Here is a 16,136-nt window from a genome sequence, read left to right as displayed (position 1 = left end):
CCGAGCGCCGCTGTGCCGCCCGCGCCCGTCGGTGGTCGCCCGCGTCTGCCCAGCCGCAGCCCGCGACCGCCCCTGTTCCCGTGGCTCTCCGACCGGGTAAGCTCCCCACTCGGCCTGGGGTCCCCCTCGCGCTCGTGGGGCTCCCTGCCCCCGCGCCGGGGCCCCAGCCATATCTGGGCAAAATATTCAGCTGTCGCCACCGCCGCCGCCAAGAGGGACTGAGCGTGGCTCCCTCTATAAATAGCCGCCGCGGCCGCCGCGGCCGCCTCAGGTTGCCTCCGGGGCTAGGGAACCTGGGTCTCGGGGTCCGGAGTCCGGCGCTCCGGTCCCCGCCGCCCCGCGCGCGTGGCCTTCGCCAGGGCGCCCTCCGCTCCAGACCTCCGCAACCTGTCTGTAAATGGGAGAAGGACTTGGGGTCTCTAGAGGAGCAACGTCGAGGACCCGGGTCGTAGCGGAGCGGGGCGCCCCCGCAGCCCTTTGGGCTCCAGCGCGGCCGGGCTCGGCGCCCGCGGGCCACTCTGCTGCGCGCAGGTGCCCGCCGAACCCGGGACGCGAGCGCGGCCTTTTCTCCGGGGGTAGAGAGTCTGGGGGTGGGAGTGGGGGCGTAAGTGCTCGGGCAGACGAGGACTCGGGGCTCAGCAGCGCCAGTTTGTGACAGGAAAAGTTTCCCAAAATGTGGGAGATGGCGAGATTTAAAGCACCACGAGACGCGCTTCAGGTGGCGAGTTGGAGCGGGAAAGAGCCTGAACACAGAAGCCCCCTTGCTGTCGCCAACTCGCCAGGTGGCTCTGTCAGCCCCCTCGTTTCTCTAGGCCTCAGTGTCCCCATTTGTAGGGGCGGTTTGGTTCCGGTGGTGGAGCTAGGAACCGCGGTGTGAGAGCGGCAGGTCGCGCTCCTGGACGCCCGCGCTGCCCCCACCTGTTCGTTGACTCGGGAATGGGACCTAGGGGACTCAGACGCTATATCCGGGTGGACTTTCGGACACCAGACACTGTGGTGGCCGCCCAGATCCGGGTCGTATCCGGGGTACCCTCCAGGACCTTTGGAATGGCCTGGGCCGTACACCCCCTGGAAGTACGTCCGGAGTGCTTAAGGGACTCTCTCCTCAGGGGACCCTGCATCACCTTTTCAGAGGAGCAGGTGACACAAACAGCTTTAAACCCAATGAACTAGGTAGGGCCAGGGGTTCCAATCCAGCCACTCCCTGGCCTCAATTTCCCCATCTGTACTGAGAGGAACCCACGCGCTCCGCGGCCTGGTGCGGCGCAGCCATCCCGGCCCTGCTTGCCTTTACGGATCTTGTCGGCAGTACTTGCCTCACCCTTCTCCTCTCTCGGACTCTCAGAGATGACCTGGCGCAAGTCTTCGTGTCCCAGATCCTGATCCTCAACCCAGGGGCTGGGCCCTCAGCGGGAGTGCCGCGAGGACCCCCATTGTCCGCCCCGAGGTGACCGCCATTTTGTTTTCCGTGAGGGGTCGCAGAACTCTCTGCTCAAGGTCACAGGTTGATGACCACACCAGGAGGCCTACTGTTGCAACGGTCTTTCCCATCGCTGTTCCTGATCCTTCCTGCTGCACAGGGCAGGTCTTCAGGATCGGTGAGCACCCCCCCAAGGGTATGTCTTTTTTGATCCGCTGGTCAGGGACTTTCCCTTTCTCAGACAGTAGCGCCCTCATCCTGAAGTTTCCTTTTTTGTTTCTACTTTACCTGTTATTATTTCCTCTAAAGCCATCTCAAAACCTCACAGATAAAAGAATTAAGCAGAAACCAAACCAAACCCAAACCCATCGCCATTGAGTTGATTCTGACTCGTGGCGACCCCATGTGTTACAGAGTAGAACTGCTCCATAGGATTTTCTTGGTAATAATCTTTACGTAGCTGACTGCCAGGCCTTTCTTTTGCAGTGCCACTGGGTGGGTTCAAACCACCAACCTTTCAGTTAGTGGTCAAGTGCAAACCGTTTGTGCCACCTAGAAATGGAGCCAAATCATAAGGTTCGCATTAGTTCAAATCACATAATAGACAGAGTGAAAACAAGGAACGCTGTCACTTTGGTGTATAATTCTCTTTAATGAGTAAGTCTTGCAAATGCATGTTTTAGACAGCCCTTGGGTTCTTCCTAGCCTAAGTGGAAAGCCAGTGTCCTCTAAAAATAGCCTCCGCCCCAACTTATCAGGGCCTCACACCTTCTCCTCCTCCAGGGTGGGGAGGCGTCCTGCAGTGCAGAGAAAACTGGGAGTATGTAGTGGAAGCTCTGAGTAATGGGAAGGTGGGTTTGTCAGGGCACCTGGCTCCAGCCCCAGCTCTGCCACCCACTCAGAGTGACCTTGAGCAATGAGGGGGTGGGCAAGATGGTCTCTAGTGGACCTGGAATCAAGAGGGTTTGGAGTTTCTCTTGGAAGACTTTCTAGGGTGAGAAAAATAAAGTGCCAGGAATGAAATCCTGGGGAACCCAGGGTGAAGAGGGGTGGAGGAGGAGTGGGAGAAAGTGACTTCCCAAGAGCCAAAGAAGAGAGGTTAGCAGTGCTAGTTGCTGCAAAGAGACAGAGTGGGGTGAGGGCTGGGAGGGGGCCTTTAGAATTGGCAGTTAGGTCACTGGTGACGTTGGCTGGGGCCATGCCAGAGGGTCCAAGAACAGTATCTGGCACTGCCTTACTGGGGCCAGTGACCAGAGGCATATCTACAGAAAATAGCGTCTATGGCAAGCACTGAAATTGCCCCCCTGTCCAAACATCTGACGCCCATCTTTTAGATAACTTTACCATAATATCAGCTTAAAAATATAAGTCAAGCTTGTTAATCTTTTACTTAACACATTATGGCACTACATGAAAATTACAACTTCACCTTCCTTGCTTTCACTGATGAAAATTGGTCCGTGATGTACTCAAAGTCATTTTTTTTCAGTTTCTTCTCTTTCTACACTCCACAGAGCAAGATCACACAGTCTGCCTTGACCCACGAAGGCTCTCAAATATGAAAATATTAGTTTTAACTTGCTGAATGATCTCTTACAGGGGGTAATGGAAACTGTGATGGTTAATAGAAACTGTTCAGTGGCATCCCTCTTTAAGTGGCACCCAGGGCACATGCCTTAGATATGCCTCTGCCGGTGACCCAACCTGTCCAAGCCTCAGTTTCCTCCTCTGTACAATGGAGATAATAATAGCACCCATTTCATATGGGTCGCTGTGGGGTTAAGTGAGATGATGCAGGACAAGCCCTCAGCCCGGTGCCTGGTACCTTATGATGATATTAATGTCAGCAAGGGGCAGAAGTAGAAGCTAATGGGACCTGAAGAAGTGGAGACAGCATGCAATTCTTTCTAAAAGCTTGGATGAGAAAGGAAGGGCCAAGGAAGGTAGTAGGAGCTGGGGACAGGGACATAGGGGAGGCAGGTGTTTCTGGGAGGAAGAGTGTGATAAGACATGGAGAAGGACCCAGGAGAGGTGAAGAGGGTGAAAAGAGAACCTAAAGGCTGTCTGTGTGCTTGGGAGGTGTCTAAGGGACCTTCCTTAATCACTTGATGTCACAGGCCTCGCAGTTACCCTAGTCCCCTGGGATAAGTCTGAGCAAAGAAAGGGTAAAATGAAGCCACGCTGGCTCAGGCTCCTGTATCCCCTTGGCTAACTCCAGTATCTGCGAAGGAGGGTGATGATGGGCCATGACTGGTGGCTTGACCCTGCCCAGGCCTCCTGACCTTGGCTTGCTCATTTCTGAAATGACGTCATCCATCGATGACTCCTGCTGAGCGCAGTCGTAATGACCTTTTCCAGTCAATGTTTTGATTTTTTGGTCTTACTAATGGACCAGCCTTGCTGCCAACATTTCTAGAAAGGCCACTTCACTTTTCATTTAAAGCCCGAACCCCAGATAGATCAATTATTTGGCTGCTAGAATCCATTATCAGCTTAAAGCCACAGACCTGTTTCTGTGGAAGAACATGAATCAAACAGCATAATTCTGGGCCTGTTTCTTCTCTATTGTTTTTTGTCTTTTTTTTAATCCTTGCTTGGTTAATCATGATAGGACCTGACTCTCTGCTTTTGAGGATAACAAAAGAATGAGCTCATTGGAGTCAACCTAGGATGCGTCTGGGAGGTTTTCTTCAGTGTTAGGAGGTGCTAGGTCCTTGTCTGATCTGAAAAAACAAAGCAACTCAAGCATTTCTTCTCCTCTTATATCTTTTTGTTTTTCTGTTGGAGAAAACAGGTTTGTGAAAGAGCTGGACTCTACTGGGCATGAGGAGGAAGGAGGAAGGAGAGAGAGACAGGGCCTACCCATGTATCTCATGTTCTTGATGTCCCCATCCCAAGCCACGACTCACTCTGGAACCTCTAGGGTGGTGGCCCCAGGGTCCCTTTCTGGAGATGATTCTGGTGGGTGATGAGCTGTGACCCCTGGGGTATGCACTCTTCATGCCCAAGAGAACCAAGGGAAGCAGAAATGCCTCTTGGTCTTACTCAGCCTCCTTCACATACTTGTAAATGTTGGTGCCACTCTCAACCCTATTCTCTTTCACCCCACACCCTCTCACTGGGTAATCTCATTGACTCCCACGGCTCCAGCCACTAACTATAAACTCACAATTCCCAAATCCATGTGTCTAGCCTGTACTGCTCTCCTCAGCTCTAGGGATGTGTGACTCTTGCCCATAGGACAAAAGCAATAGGATGTTCCAAAGGCACTTAAAAGCCAACAGGCCAAGACTCAGGTTCATCACCTAGTCTTCTTCCTCCTGTGCCCTCCATCTTGGTTTACAGTAATACCATTCACCCAGGCACCAAGCTAGAAACTTCCTTTTACCACCTCATTCATTTGGTCATCAAGTCTTGACAATTCTACCTCCTTAATATCTCTTATATTCATTTCTATCTCCACATCCACTGCCTCAATTGAGCACTCTGCCGTCACTCCCCTGAGCTGCTGTCAGGGCCTTTTAAAACTCTGTCTGCCTCAAGTCTTTCCCTTCTTCCATGCTGCTGTTAAAAGAATTTTTATAAAACATGGCTATGGCTGTGTTATTTCTCTTCCTTCAGGGACTACCCATTTCCTACAGGATAAAGACAAGATTCCTTAGCACAGAACACCAGGACCTTCTAAGATCAGGCCTGAAGCTACTTCTCCAAAATCATCTCCTGGCACTCCCCTAGATGCTCCTCACCTGGTTGTGGTGTGAGCATGCGGTGCAGTGTCATGCACCCTGTCTTTGCTCTTGCTATTCCTTCTGCCTGTGATGCTATTCCCCCCATCTTGGCCTGGTGAACTTGTAACCATCCTTAGATGGAGATCTTCTTATTGCCCTATCTGTGCTCCCGCAGCCCCCTGCACGGACTCAGAGCACCAGCCACTGTGTATTCTAAATTCAATCATCTGCTTACAGTCTTTATCTTTGGCAAGATTGAAAGTTCCTTGAGAACGGAGTCTATGGCTCATTTGCCTCCCATTTCCCTGATGTCTAGCTCAGAGCTCAGTGTTTGGCATAGTGCAGGTACTTTAATTTTTAATAAACAACTGAATGAATGAATGAGTGAAAGAATAAAGGAATGAAAGCTCTATAACTATGACTATCACAGAACACCAACCAACACCCACAGCATGTTTTCCCATCCCATCAGACCATCAGCTCTATGAGGCTGTTTAGCCCAGCTTCTTCCGCACCCCATTGCCTCCCTAGCCCCTATTAGCCCCCTAATAATATGTAGCTAATGAATGAATCCATTATCTCATTTGAAACTCACAGTAATCCTGTGAGGGAGCAAGGGCAGGTATTATTACCCCCTTTTGCAGATAAGACAGTGAGTCCCAGTGGGAATTGTTCCAAGTCACTCTGTTGGGGTGCGTGTTGCAGAAAAACCAAAGTGCTTTCCAGGGTTTGATTAACTTGATTAATATGCATTCAAATCACCTGAGATCTTATTAAAAATGCAGATTCTGAATCAGTAGATCTGGGGAGGGACCTGAGATCCTGCATTTCTAACAAGCTCCCAGGTGCTGCTGATGCTTGTGGTCCTGGACCACAGTTTGAGCCCCAAGGTGAGTGCTAGTCATCATAAAGTTTTTTGCTGGCCATTGCATTAAGATAGTGTTTTTAAAATCTACAAATGATCATTTAAGCCCTGACTCCAAATCAAGGGCTCTTCCTAGTCTATAACTTACTCACATTGCTTACAAGCTGAGCACAGGATGAGTGTCTGGCAAGTGCTAGGCTGGGGATCTGAGATGCCTGCATCAAAACCACTCAGAAGTCTGAAAATTTTAAGACAGGAGAGAGATCAGGACAGATTCCTCCATGCAAACTCAGGAAGATTTCAAAATTCAGACTGAGTGGCAAAGTTGTATGCGTTTATTTATGGTTTTCAAACTGCAGTCCTTACACCATTAAAAGGGTTGGAGATGACTTAAAAGAAACCTACACAGGCAGTGTACCTACTAAGAACGGGGGAAAAAAGGCAGAAACATTGAAGACTAGGATCTGAAAATCTGATGGAGGTTATGGACCTTTGCTCTAGAAAAATGAACATATTCATATACACAACAGTTGGCATACCACCTCAGAAGGTGCATGGATCCCCCTGAAGGCCATTCAAAAGCCCAGGTAAGGAACATCCAACATAGAGAATAAGGAGAGGAAATTATGCCAGCATCCAGGCTGAAGATGACAATTGTATTTGGATGCTCAAATCAGCTCTGAGATGAATTGTGGCAGCCGAGGTGAAAAGGGAAACAAAATAGATTGCAGGCTCTTCGTGTCTGATAATAAAAGGAAGAACATCAGTCTTTCAAGAGGGAGAAATGTTTTCTTAGCCCTAATTCTAAGAGTATATTGTCATGATGGGCACTAGATGGGAGGCAGTTTAATATAGTGATTAAGAACGTGGACTCTGGAGATCACCTCCCTGGGTTCAAACCTAAACACTGCTAGTTGCTGGTTGTGTAATCTCAGGTGACTTTGTTAACCCCTCTGTATCTCAGTTTCCCTATCTATAAAGTGGGCTTTTCATGGGGGATTAAAATAGTTATTATATGTGAAATTCTTAGGGCATTGCCCATATATTGCTAGCATTATGTGTTAGCTGTTGTAGGAAGGCAGCATGGGGTAGTGATAATGAGTGCAATTAGATTGCCTGCTTCCCCTCCTGGCTCTACCACTTCTTAGCTTTGTGACCTTGGGCAAGTTCCTTCACCTCTCTGCACTTCAGTTTCTTTATCTATAAAATGGGTATAATAAAATTACCTACCTCACGGAGTTGTTAAGATGGCTTGAAATAATCAGCGTAAAGAGCTTAGCACAGGGCCCAGTATGCAGTAAGTACAGAATAATGCTTGCTATTATAAGGTTCAGAGGTATGATGGGTAATAAAACCCTCTAACATTTCGTTTTATGTCTACACTATAATTTATCTACCCAGTTCTCTCTTGATGGACTTTAATGTGGTTTCCAGTATCTTGCTATTATAAATTACACTGTAGCAGATAATTTGTACATATATCTTTACACAGTTCAGTGTGTATACTGGTAGGATAAATTCCTAGAAGTGTAATTGCTTAGCCAAAGGGTGTGTGCATTTTGATAGATACAGCTTAAATTGCCTTGAAAGAGGGTGTACCAATGTATACTTCTATTCTGTGTAAGAAAGCTGCTGTCTCCACATCTCGTGAACACTGGGAATTCTCAGATGTTTTAATATTTATCAGTCTGATAGATGAGGACTGATAGCTCATTTCTTTCACATGAGTGAGAGTCATTATCTATTCACATGTTTATTAGCCACTTGTATTTCTTTTTATGTGAACTGCTTGTTCCTTTTCCCATGTTTTCATTGGGCTTTTCTAATTTTTTTAATTGATTGTAGGAACTCTTTGTCTATTAAGCAAACTAGCGCTTTATCAAATGTACACCAAATATATTTTCCCTTATTTGCCTTTTGGCATCATTCATGCTAATTTTCATATTTTCCAGGAAATGCAAATGCCTGCTTCATAAAACTATACCTCATATGAACACCTTCTGTGAGGCAAGGTGAGAAAGTTCATGTTTGTAAAATGGAGAATGAGAATAGGAGTGAGCTCCATAAACTTTCTTACAAGCAGAGTTTTCTTCTACCAATGCTTTTGACTTATGGCTGTCAAAGCCAATAATATTTATTTATTCATTCAGTAAACATTTCTTGAGCACCTGAGAGGGGTAGGACTTATTTTTGGATCATAGGAGACCATAGAGATGCTTGCCCTCAAGTAGCTTTCAGTCTTGGGGACTGGGGTTGGAGGGGAACAGGACAATGGGATGGCTCCCATAGAACTCCAATCAGCTCTCTCATTTGCATTAAGATACATGGCTTCCTAAAACCCGTTTCAGCTGTGTGGGGGAAGATGAAATGGAAGAGCAGAGCCTGGTGGCCGACAGGCTAGCTTGGGGAGGGGACATATGGAAGAGCCCAGATGAGAGCTAATGGTGGCCTGAACTAGGAAAGTGGCAGGGGGTGGAGAGAAGGAGCCACAGAGTGGAGTGCAGCATGGTTTGGAGGGCAGATGGTCAGGCCAGGTGGGACAGGGAGATGGTTTCAGAGCTTTTTCCTGGAACCTTGTTGCTTACGATGATTTGTGTGGTGACTCAGACACCCTGATGACCTGAAGAGATCCAAAATGAAAACACACACATGCACGCATACCCATTCATCCCCAGCCCCTACACACACCCACACACACATTCATCCCCAACCCCCCTCCATATACACACACATTCATCCCCAGGCCCCCTTACATGCCCACACACACATTCATCCCCAGCCCCCCTGCATACCTACACACACATTCATCCCCGCCCCCCCCCACATACACACACACATTCATCCCTGCCCCCCACACATACACACACACATTCATCCCCAGCCCCTTCCACATACACACACACACACACACACATTCATCCCCAGTCCTCCCTACACACCCCCCCAACACATTCATCCCCAACCCCCCTCCATATACACACACACATTCATCCCCAGTCCCCCCGCATACACACACACACATTCATCCCCATTCCCTCCGCATACACACACACACACACACATTCATCCCCAGTCCCCCATACACATACACACACATTCATTCCCAGCCCCCCTACATACACACACACACACAAATTCGAGGTCTTTCTAATTTAAGCCATTTGACAACTTGGACTGACACGTGGACCTTTGAGGCTCTGTGTGTCCTGGGATGGGGATTGTAGCAACTGCAGAAAGTGTTAGAGTCAAACACTATGTTTAGCTTCCCTGCTTTCTTAGAAATTTCCCATATGACTAAGAGAATGAGATCAGCCCGGGAAAATAAATGCAAAGAGGCCAGAAAACAGGTCTTTTAAAGAGACCTGGTCATTAAATCCCCATCCTCCATTCAGTGGCTCCCAATATGTCTTTCATGATGGAATTAGGATTTGAAAGGCCTTAAATCTCATCTAGTCAACTCCCCAACCACTACCACCAATTGATGCATTACCCCCATCATGGATTAAATTATGTCCCCCAAAAATGTGTGTCAACTTGGTTAGGCCATGATTCCTGGTATTGTGTGGTTGTCCTCCATTTTATTATAATTGTAATTTCCCTATGTGTTATAAATCTGTGCCTGCAGTTAATGGGGCAAGATTAGATTATGCTAAAGAAGATTAGGGTGGGATTGTAACACCCTGACTAAGGTCGCATCCCTGATCCAATGTAAAGGGAGTTTCCCTGGGGTTTGGTCTGCACCACCTTTTATCTTACAAGAGATAAAAGGAAAGGGAAGCGAGCAGAGAGTGGGGGACCTCATACCACCAAGAAAGCAGTGCCTGGAGCAGAGTGTGTCAATTGGACCCTGAGGTTCCTGTGTGGAGAAGCTCCCAGACCAAGGGAAGATTGATGACAAGGACCTTCCTCCAGAGCCAACAGAGAAAACCTTCTCCTAGAGCTGGTGCCCTGAATTTGGACTTCTAGCCTACTAGGCTGTGAGAAAATAAACTTCTCTTTGTTAAAGCCATCCACTTGTGGTATTTCTGTTATAGCCGCACTAGATGACTAAGACACCTCCTCTATAAGACCCTTTTCTAGGACTCTATCATCTCTGATTACCCTCCAAAAAACCCAAACCTGTTGCCATTTAGTCAATTCTGACTCACAGTGACACTATAGGACAGAGTAGAACTGCTGCATAGGGTTTCCAAGGCTGTAATCTTTACGGAAGCCGACTGCCACATCTTTCTTCTGTGGAGCGGCTGGTAGGCTCAAACTTTCGGGTTAGCAGCCAAGCACTTAACCATTGGCAACTAGGGCTCCTTTTCATCTCTGCTTACATGTCTATAATGACAGGATGCTCACTACCTCCTGAATCAGCCCAGTGCATCCATGAGCAGTTTTTATAGTTAGAAAATGTTTGTGTTTGGAAATCTACATCTTGATAATCTCAGGGGTCCCATGGAACACTTCTGTTCCCTCTTCCCCAGGTCAGCCCATTAGAGATTTCCAGAATGTGGCCATGTTTCACCTAATCCTTCATCTGTTCTCCATGTGACACCCAGGGAGCTAGGGCTCAGGAAGGGCCTGAGCTGGAGAGGGAAGAATGGAGGGTCATCAGCTTATCACTGGTAGCAGAAGCCACACAGGAGAAGGTGAGAACCACCCAGGGACAGCAAGAAAGTGAGAAGGGGGCACAGAGCCCAGGGGATGATGCAAGAATAATGCATCATCAAGGAGATGCAGAAGGGGGATCAGAAAAGGAGGGGACTGAGAGAGTGTGAGCTCTCCTTCTTGTCTGGCTGCAAGGAGCAGGGACTCATCCAAGTTACTTTAGTACGGTGGGGTGGGGAGAGTGGTGGAGGCTGTAAGGACAGTGGGAGGACAGAGATCTCATGAGAATCCAACATGAACCACAGCAAGCAGACCTGAGGGAGCAGGAGCCTGGGCACTTCTGGAACGCACTCCCCTCTCAGGCAAGTGAACTCTCCCTCTTATGACGACGCTCACTCTTAGCATGTCTCTTTCCTCACAGCCCAGTTTCCACATGGTCCTCATGGTCAACCCAGCTTCTCTTCACCCCAGTTCCCCTGCCACCTGCCCCATTCTCTCCTCAAGTCCCAGTTCAATGCCAAGAAATAAAGAAGATCATTTGTTCAACTCTTTTTTTTTTGGTCCCAGGCCACCTTATATGTCATTGACCAGCCAGTCAGTTTGGCTGCCCTTGAGCCAGGCACCCACTCTGTCCAATCAGCTGAGAGTGGGTGGTCACATGGTACAAAGAATGGCTGCCCAGGAGGTGCCCTTTGAGGAAGGGCTGAGGGGAGAGGAACAACTTTCTTATGAGGGGCTGGGGTCATCCCAGGCACTCTTGTGTCCCTAAAGCCAAGGGAGGAGAAAGGGTCAGGAGAAAGGAGTAGATAGCAGTGTCCTGGGATGCAGGATTTAATGATGAGGGATCATGTCATAATGATGGTAATGGGGTATGAAGAATCAGCTTTGTTTGAAGATCAAACTTTCTTCACCCATCCTTGAGACATTGCCTGCAGCTGAAATAAGAAGATGGTCTAACTGGAAAATATTCATTTGAACTGTGACTCAGTGCTTCTTGAGCTCAGGGCAGTGCATTCCATAATCAGATGCTGCTCAAGTGTTTCTCCCACATGGGCAGAGGCTGGAGAGGCCATTAGCAGGAGAAACTGGACCCACTTCCCGTGAACGATTTAAAAAGCATCCCTTACACCATACTCCAAGGAGCTTCCCTGGCTCAGAGCTTTCACTTCTGAGGCTTCCCTGACGGACGGCCTCAGCCCTTGACGTGCTAATTTTTACTATCCAATCTGCTGAGTTTTTACCTCCTGGCACAGCTTGTAAATTCTCTTTTCACAGTTAACGGAGGCTTAGGGCTTCTGCCACTGAGAAGCATGGTAGTTTGGTGTGCTGTAATTGTGAAATACACACCAGATGTGGAAGACAAATTTTTAAGTTTATTTTGAGTTTACTTAGCGGTGTTTTCTTCCCCCCAACCAACTCTTACTCAGGACCCTATCTATAAAGCAGGTTACAAAGGGGCTGTTCTGGTTCAGGTGGGCCATGTTGGGAGCCCAGGAGGCTTTACACCTTCCTGCCTGTCCCATCCCTCCCTCCCAGACCTGGTCCAGTCTTTCCATTTTAAGGATAGGAAAACAGGATCAGAGGAGAGAAGGGACTCACCCAAGATTCCAAGGACACTGCAGCTGAACTCAGGTGTGCTCATTCCCCTCCTCAGGGGCACCTCTGGGCCAGGCACAGGGCTAGGCTCCAGGCACATGGCGACAATAAGACAGAGGGACCTTACAGTCTTGTGATGGTGTGTGTGGGAAAGCAGCCTCCTAATAACGGCTATCATTTATTGAGCCTGTGCTGAACACACTGTGCACCTTATCTGCTGTCTCCACTTCATCCTCATAACATCTGTAGGATGAGTACTGTCACCCTCTCACCCTACAAAGAAATGCAGTCCAGTGATTTCCAACTTTTTTTTTTTAACTACAGAACCCTCTCTTCAAGGGAAATCTTATTTGAAACCCCAAATATACAAAATAGCTAAAATCAGGGTTGTACCCCCTCACTCAGCCTCTCCTTCTTACCACCCCACCCCTGCAACCCTGCAGTGGCCCTGGAGGCACTTCCTGAGTCTGAGAGGTCCCCTGGGCACAGTTTAAAAACCACCAACATGGTTGAAAAACATGATGAACATATTTAATGTCACCGACCTGTATATGTGAAGATTGTTGAAATGACCGATGTTTTGTTACCTATATATTTACCACAGTAAAAAAAGAAAGAGAAGAGGAAGGCGGGGGGAGAGAAAGGGGGAGGAAGGGAGGAAAGAAAGGAATGAAGGAAAGAAGAAAGAAAGAAAAAACACCAATGTGATCCAGCTATTTCATTTTACAGATGGGCAAACGGGGGCCCAGAGAAGTGAAGGAACTTCGTGAGGGTCACCCAGGGAGTTACCATCACAACTGGCTCTCCAACCAAAGTGTTATGAATCTCAGGCCTGTGCTCCATCCATGACGCCTCTTTTATTAATGAAACGGATGCCTTTTGTTAATACTTATAAAATACAATATCTTCCAAGCTGTATTTTAAGACTGAGCTTACAGTGGGCTCTACTAATGTACTAGTTTTCACCTCCCACCCACCCTGCCTCTTCCCCATCTCCAGTTCCCTCACGTCACCGACCGCAGGAAGAGAATCCTCTTTACAGAAACCACCCCGTGAGCCAAGTGGATAAGTGTGGCTTGAAGCTGACAGCTTCATAGTTTACCTCAGGAGTTCTCAGTTCCTCTTAGCTTATTTAATTTAATGCCTCATCATTCCATGACATTCACAGGGACACTTATCATCAGAAAGAGCTTTTTAAAGTATGAAATAGGATTTTTTAATTCAACAGCACCTTGGAGGTATGTAAGTGGTGCACTAATTTTCCTGTTTGTGGAAAGAGGGAGTCTTCTTCAGGAGATGTGAAGGTGTTTCTGATGATTGCACCTCTCAGGGTGACATCTCTGAGCCCCACATCCCTTCCTCAGCAGTCCCCATGGTTTCCACCTACTTCTTAACTCCTTCCCTGGTTCATTTTTCACCAGCCAGCTTTTTTTTTTAATTGTACTTTAGATGAAGGTTTGCAGAACAGTTTCTCATTAAACAGTTAGTACACATATTGTTTTATGACAATGGTTAACAACCCCATGACATGTCAACACTGTCCCTTCTCACCCTTGGGTTCCCTATTACCAGCTTTCCTGTCCCCTCCTGTCTTCTAGTCCTTGACCCTGGACTGTTGTGCCCCATTAGTCTCCTTTTGTTTTATGGGCCTGTCTAATCTTTGGCTGAATGGTGAACCTCGGGAGTGACTTCATTACTGAGCTAAAAGGGTGTCCAGGGGCCATACTCTCGGGGTTTCTCCAGTCTCTGTCAGGCCAGTAAGTTTTGTCTCTTTTTTGCGAGTTAAGAGTTTTGTTCTACATTTTTCTCCAGCTCTGCCCGGGACCCTCTGTTGTGATCCTGGTCAGAGCAGTCAGAGGTGGTGGCCGGGCACCATTTAGATGTACTGGACTCAGTCTGGTGGAGGCCGTGGTAGTTGTGGTCCATTAGTCCCTTGGACTAATCTTTCCCTTGTATCTTGTTTTCTTTATTCTCCCTTGCTCCCGAAGGGATGAGACCAGTGAATTATCTTAGATGGCTGCTCACAGGCTTTTAAGACCCCAGACGCTACTCACCAAGGTAGAATGTAGAACATTTTCTTTATAAACTGTGTTATGCCAATTGAGCTAGAAGTTCCCCTCACGAGCCAGCTTTGATATGGAGTCCTTTCTCCTCTGTTCCCTCACTCTGGCTCTTTCTTTCTCCAGGGTCAGTCCACGACTCTTATACAGGTTTTATTGCAAATCATCTAGAAAAAGAGTCTGGTGGCAAAGATAACAGACATGGGGTGCTCCCAAGATCCCAAACCTGTCCAACTTCCCAAGAGGTGTGTCCCAGCTTGTCCTGTCCCTACCTACGTCCCTTCTTGTGTGGTTCCGAGTGTCTTTCTGATGTGACCCAGCAGTGAGTCTAAGTCTATTTTCCAACTTCGTTTCATAGGATTCGAATTCCAGGAGCAGTTTCTCAGAACAATGGTTTCATGGTCAAAAAGGTTTGGGAAATTCTGTTTGCAACCTACCCCTTTGGTGATGTCCAATGCATGGTAGCAGACCAAAGTTTTTGAGAAGTTCTGCAGTCAAGAGTGGAACTTTGTATAACCCAGATCTGTTTGAGTGCCAAAAAACATGTGTTTTGCAGCCCACCTAAAAGACACTAATAGTTTGGAGGTGGTTCTGAAATCTCTGTGAGCCTGTTCTGGAAGCTTCCACGTTCATCATCAGGGTCCCACTTGCCCCTGGATGGAGATGAAGGATCCTTTCCTTTTCCTGGCTCCACTCAGGAAAAGTCAAATCAGGTTGTTCTCTGAGGGCCTCCGGGGAGACTCTGCATCTATACCAGAGCACTGTCAGCTGGTTGTGCTTTCCTTGGAACTAAATAGAAATGAATCAAGGGGGGGCCATTTATGGTCTGAACGTTGCATTCCTGGAGTCTGGTTAAAGGAAAACATAGGCGAAGCTGAGCCGTTCTCAGAGAAAGATGGCACTGTGGTTTTCTGTGCTTGGAAAGCAAGTCTTTTCTTATCAAGCTGGCTGTCAGATTTCTCTTACAAATATACCCACACACACGCACACTTAAACTAACAGAACATGCTCTCTGTTTTCAAAACTGGAGGCTTTTTCTGTTAGCTTAGCGACCTTTAGTTTTGGTTTTTGAAAATTAATTGTTTTTAACTAACAACTAGTTTTTTGATTGCTTGGTTGGTTGTCTTCTCCTCATCTTCTTTTCTCTCTACTCGGGAAAATTCCATCAGCCATTTCACAGATGAGCATGGATTTTGTTTGTTTGCGTGGGGGTCTAAAAACAGAAACTGCTGTGAAGAAGGTGATGTCAAGGGTATATATGGTGAGTTACATACAGTACTGCTTTCTACCCTGCAGCATTTAAAAAAGCCTCGAGCTACTGTCTCACTGATTAGCCTGTCAGCTTCAGAAAGGAAGGCTAATGGCTCAGCTCACGTAAGTCAAAGGACAGACAGCAGGGACTAACAGAGATAACAGCAGCTTCTGCAGCAAGCTAATGTTTTCCAAGAGGAGAAGAGCCCAAATTCTCCGCAAGGCTGTCTGATTGGACCATCCAATGCAGGTGGAGAACTGAAATTGAGTTCATTTCAGTAAAAACTTCCTCCCACATATAGGTCAATTGGCATAACAAAGTTTGTTAAGAAAATGTTCTGCATCCTACTTTGGTGAGTGGCGTATGGAGTCTTAACAGCTAGTGAGCGGCCATCTAAGATGCATCAATTGGTCCCAACCCACCTGGAGTAAAGGAGAATGGAGAACACCAAAGACACAAGGAAAGCATTAGCCCAAGAGACAGAAAGGGCCACATGAACCAGAGACTGCAATAGCCTGAGACAACAACTGGATGGTGCCCAGCTACCACCAATGACCGCCCTGACAGGGAACGCAACAGAGAGTCCCTGACGGAGCAGGGGAAAAGTGGGGTACAGAAC

General features: G+C 47.6%; 1 protein-coding gene across 3 annotated transcripts in view; it reads left to right on the top strand.

Moving 5' to 3' along the window:
- The first annotated feature begins 6 nt into the window (after nucleotides 1–6).
- Nucleotides 7–16,136, top strand: part of TMOD1 (tropomodulin 1) — an 82,281-nt gene continuing 66,151 nt past the window's right edge. Inside the window, exon 1 of one of the 3 annotated variants that reach the window (XM_004372241.2) lies at nucleotides 7–96. The gene's annotated coding sequence lies outside the window, so the exon portion shown is untranslated. Of the gene's footprint in view, nucleotides 97–7,962; nucleotides 8,026–10,534; nucleotides 10,651–16,136 lie in introns of those variants that run through there. The other 2 variants (XM_023727486.1, XM_023727487.1) reach the window with 2 other exon arrangements.

Source organism: Trichechus manatus, unplaced genomic scaffold (assembly GCF_000243295.1).
Source record: "Trichechus manatus latirostris isolate Lorelei unplaced genomic scaffold, TriManLat1.0 scaffold00016, whole genome shotgun sequence".
Taxonomy (NCBI): Eukaryota; Metazoa; Chordata; class Mammalia; order Sirenia; family Trichechidae; genus Trichechus; species Trichechus manatus.
The sequence above is the reverse complement of the archived record's forward strand: the minus strand, read 5'-3'. Positions and strand labels throughout refer to the sequence as shown.